The sequence below is a fragment of the Arachis duranensis genome, chromosome 9 (genome assembly GCF_000817695.3).
Source record: "Arachis duranensis cultivar V14167 chromosome 9, aradu.V14167.gnm2.J7QH, whole genome shotgun sequence".
Classification (NCBI taxonomy): Eukaryota; Viridiplantae; Streptophyta; class Magnoliopsida; order Fabales; family Fabaceae; genus Arachis; species Arachis duranensis.
Window position 1 is genome coordinate 89717706 of NC_029780.3, and position 5737 is coordinate 89723442.

Sequence of the window (5737 nt, forward strand, 5' to 3'; positions counted from 1 at the left end):
TGCGAAAACTCCACTTCACGCATACGTGTAGTACATGTGTATGCGTGAAAACTAAATTTCCCAACCTAAAAGTCATCGCAGGCATTACCTGTAGAGGGCATCAGTGGTCTTTGGCATTAACAATGCCTAACAATGCTTCCAGGGACAGATTCTCACCTCACGCGTACGTAAAGCCTATGCGTACACATGACCTCTATCGTAGGCGTCATCTTGAGGGAGCGCCAGTAATGTTTGGCGTTAGTAACGCCAAGTCCATGCTCCAGGGAATCCAGTAGTGTGGAAGACATTACTTGGAAGGGCGCCAGTTGTTCTTGGCATTGGTAACGCCTAGTTTCACAACTCCAAGAGCACTCTTGTGGCCAGGGCGTTGTCTTGGAAGGGCGCCAGTTATATGTGGCATTGCCAACGCCTAATGCCACCATTTCCAGCGTTGTTTGGGGTGACGCCTCTTGTTATAGGCGTTGACAATGCCCATTATCTTCCAGAGTTGGCGTTCTTTGAGATAACGCCCTTGTACCTTGGCGTTACCAACACCCAAAATTGGTATGCTCCAAGGGTTAGAGTGTGTCGAAGGCGTTACCCTTGAGGGTGCTTCTATTGTGGGTGTTAACAACACCTTGCTCGGTTTCTTCCATGCATGCATTGCTTCACATTGATTTCCTATGGACCATTAAACAAAATAAGGTGCATCAAAGTTTGATATTCAATGAATTAATACAAGATGAACTAAGATATTTAAAATGCAACACAATCCTCTTGATTATACATTCACTTAGTATCATTCATTACATCAAATTTGACTTGTATATTCATGGAATAGCCACAAATACAATTCATGTTTAATGATCTACTATATGCAACGATAGTTCATGAAGTCACTCATTTATTTGCTAGAATGCATGAAAATAAACTAAAAATTCACTAAACTAGCTAGTTAGACTAGCTAAGATACTCATGCATCAATACTTGATATTTGGTATGATTAGATTGACATGGAGTAGCTTGAATACTTGGTTTAGTTTGGTGCGGAATTGAGTGCATGATGGGGAAAAAATTGTCGGTAAAGATTTTCACAAAAATAATCGCGTTGCAAGTATAGTTCTAAACCGACAATTCAACCTCAATCAAATTTAATATGTTTGTCAATTAAGCAAACCAATAAAATTAACTGAAGTATTAAATCTCGAGTCGTCTCTTAAGGAATTGCAGGGAAGTGTAGTTTATTATTGGTTATGAGATTATATCTTTTTGAATTTTAAAATAGGAGACAAGAAATATAAATAAAAAGGAAGTAAAATAAAAATTAAAAAAAGTCTTAGCAAGGATTGAGAATTGGAATTCCTATCCTCGTTATCATCATCGATTGTGATGGTGATTGCCTTTTGCTTTCACTTAGTTAACCTCTAACAATGAAGGTAAGTCAAGTGAGTAAAATCAACTTAGGTTCACAAGTCCTAATCTAAGACTAGATTTAGTGAAGCCTAAGCCAACTAACAAGTCTCAATTACCAATCAACAAAAGACTTTTGATAACTCAAGAGCTTCTAAGTAATCAATCCAAGTTAAGAACATAAAAATCTAAATTAAAATCCTCCCAAGCATTTTATCAAACACTTGGAAGGAACATAATAAAAACATAGAAAATTAATAAGAGACAATAAAATCTAAGATACCTAATTGCAAGACAACAATAACCAATGATTAAAGAAAGAACAATAACATAAAAATATGAATTGCATTAATCTAAATCAAAGAGGAAAGTGTGCATCAATAATGAGGTAAAAAAATGGAAGCAATAACAAATAAACTAAAAGAAGTAAGATGCTAGAACAAACAAGAGTAAAGGAAAATTAAATTAAAGGAACATTGAACCTGAATTTGAGAAGAAATTGAAAAGAGAAGCCCTAAAACCTAGAGAGAGGAGAGAGCATCTCTCTCTAGAAAACTACATCTAAAACCTAAAATTATGTGAATGAATGTGTATGAGAGGTCAGTTCATGATTCTCCCACTCTGCAGCCTCTAATATGTGTTTTCGGGCTTGAAACTGGGCCAAAAAGAGCCCAAAAATCGCCCCTAACGCTTTCTGATATCTGCAGCACGTGACACTTTGTCACGTGTACGCGTTGCTCACGCGTATGCGTCGTTGAATAAAAAACGCATCGCTTGAATCATGCGCCAGTCACGCGTACGCATCATACCACGAGTACGCGTTACTGCCAGCTTTCTAAAACCTCAATTTCTTGTATTTCTTCCACTTTTGCATGCTTCGTTTCCATCCTCCAAGCCATTCCTGCCCTGTAATCTCTGAAATCACTTAACGCACATATCACAGTTTTCACTCCTAGTACAAAATTAGAAAGGAAAATGTAAAACATGCGAATTATATGAATAAGTGTGAGAATAATGGATAAAATCTACTAAATTAAGCACAAGATAAACCCTAAAAATGGGATTTATCAATCTCCCCACACTTAAACATTAGCACGTCCTCATGCTAAGCTGAAGAGAACTAAAAGAGTGAAGAGGAATGGTAGAATGTATGAAGTGCAACTTATCCAAATACAAGCTACCTACATACATCATGCTATTCTAATTATTATCTATATATATAAGCATATATGTGGTCAAAGTGAGTCAAATTTTCAAGAAATCATATATGCACAATCAAGGGCTAAATAAATCACATCAAACACATTCACAGTTGAATTGAGTTACTTAAAAGAATTCACAAACTTGAAAGACTAGCAATGATCAAGTATGGACATATGAAAATGAGCAATTGAACCCTTACTGGATGCGTATATGCACTCTAATCAATCAAGTATTTGGGGTTAAACCACTCAAATCTCCTCTTATCATGCTTTCTAAAACTTTGTTCTTCATCTAACCAATCAACAACTATCAAGTGTAGCAAATATCATGAGGGCTTTTTCAAGGTTGTAATGGGGCTAAGGAAAGGGTGAGGATATATGTATGGCCAAGTGAGCTATCATATGAATCCTTGACCAACCTAAGTTCTCACCTAACACATACACACACTCTATACAATTCTATAGTCAAGCTTAGCCACCCAAGATCTCACTTTTGCATATCTTCACATACTCATGTATCAATTCTAATTCCATCACATATGCATTGATTTTCTTATTGAACTTAACAATTTTCTCTTTTTCTTTTTTATTTATTTATATACATATGAAAGCATAATACATTAATGCATATGGTTTTCATAATTTCACACGAGTATACACCCAAATTCTCAATATTTGTCAATAAAAACAAAACACATTCTCATCAACCGAAGTTCTCACATTTCCCCATACTTAGTTGACACACACTCACTATCTTAAGCTAACCAAAGATTCAATCGGACCCTTAATTATTTTTTCGCTTAAGACTAGTGATGTGGTAATATAAAGAATAAAAAGGGGGTTAAAAAGGCTCAATGTGGCAAACAAAGGTAAATAAAATGGTGGGCTATTTGGGATAAGTGAGCTATAATCAAATAATGGGCTCAATCATATAATTGCATTAATATACACTAAATAATGGACATATAGAATGGAACAAACTAAAGATTGCAATCATAAAGAAAAAAATACATAAGAATAGAAATCATGGTTAAATAATGTAACCATGGAATTAGGCTAAAAAACTCACAGTTGTATGTTCTTAGCTCAAAAACGATATTCCAACTATATTATGCAAGTTTTAAAAAAGTTTTAACTCAAATCAACGTGAATCTTAAATGCCCTTTCTAAGAAAAAAATGAATTTCTTGAAATTTTCAACAAATTGACCAACATTAATTATTATATATATACCAAATGAAATGTTATGATTGTGAAAAGCCAAAAATTTTTAGTTCACTCCCTATTTTCAATCAAACCACATTCTCATATGTAATAGGGTAAACTAAGCTCAATAATCCATATTTTTCCAAATCACAACTAATAAACTAAAAGTGCAATTCAAACTAAATATCTAAGATATATACAAGCCAAAGTGCAAAATGAAACAAAGTAAAAATAAACAAAAGTACAATAAAGTAAAAATGTGCAAGTATTGAAAATAAACAAAATAAATCAAAATAAAACAAAAGTCTGAAACGGTTCACTAAAATATAGTTCGCCGGAGACGGCGACCTCCCCACAGTTAAATCACAGCATCGTCCTCGATGCTCCTCAAATCAAGTCAGGTGAGCAGGGTCAACGTCTGACTCTCTATCGTGGCCTGTCGATGGATGTGCCTCTAGCTCTGTCGGCTGTGACTGTGCAGATGCCTGTGGCTCTGTAGGGATCCTATGCTGAGTCTCCTCTTGCTGAGCCTCTGACGTGGTGGAAACTGGCAAGTTAAGAAATTATTAATAGAAATACGTTGCAAGTACAGTCCTTAACCAGCCGAAAATCCGCTTATCAATTTAAAAAGGGTTGTCACAAAGATTAAAATTAAAATATTGGGAGTATGAATACCAGGTCGTCTCCCAACAAGTTGCAGAGAGATGTGCTATTTTATCAATAAGGTATTTTCAGAAATGGTTGAGTTGATAAATAGGAAATTAAAATAGAGAATTTAATTAATTCTAAATAAAAGCCTTGACTAGGAGTAGGTTAGTTGGAAGCCCTATTCTTGTTGAAGTACTCTCAAGATTAATTGATAATTGAAGGTTGCTCTGTTTAGTTACCCCTTACTAGGTAAGGGAGAGTCAAACACGTTGGAATGTTGTTTCTGTTCACAAGTCCCAATCCACTCATTAAAAAAGGATTAGTGTCAGTGAATAGAGGGCATTCCAACAATGAACCCAATTATAATTATCCTTTCAAGCATCCCAACTCAAGGGTTCCTTTCAATCAACTCCCCATCAAGTTAGGGAACTACTCGCTCGTTGTGAATGTAAAATTCATAACATATAAAAAGGAATTAAAGGAAGACATGATAAATAAAAGATGAAAAGGGATTAAATAAAAATATTATTCTATATTAATGATGAGCGCATAATTTATACGCTTTTTGGCATTATTTTTAGGAAGTTTTTAGTATGATCTAGTTACTTTTAGGGATGTTTTCATTAGTTTTTATGCTAAATTCACATTTTTGGATTTTACTATGAGTTTGTGTATTTTTCTGTGATTTCAGGTATTTTTTGGCTGAAATTGAGGGACCTGAGCAAAACTCTGATAAGAGGCTGACAAAGGACTGCTGATGCTGTTGGAATTTGACCTCCCTGCACTCGAAATGAATTTTCTGGAGCTACAGAACTCCAAATGGCGCCCTCTCAACAGCGTTATAAAGTCGACATCCAGAGCTTTCCAGCAATATATAATAGATCATACTTTATTCGATATTTGATGACGTAAACTGGCACTCAATGCCAGTTCCATGCTGCATTCTGGAGTCAAACGCCAGAAACACGTCACGAACCAGAGTTGAACGCCCAAAACACATTACAACTTGGCGTTCAACCCCAAGAGAAGTCTCAGCTTGTGAATAGATCAAGCTCAGCCCAAACATACACCAAGTGGGCCCCGAAAGTGGATTTATACATCAATTACTTTCTCCTGTAAACCCTAGTAGCTAGTTTAGTATAAATAGAACTTTTTAATAGTGTATTAGCTATCTTTGGACGTTTAGTTCTTAGATCTGGGGGCTGGCCATTTGGTCATGCCTGGACCTTTCACTTATGTATTTTCAACGGTGGAGTTTCTACACACCATAGATTAAGGGTGTGGAGCTCTGCT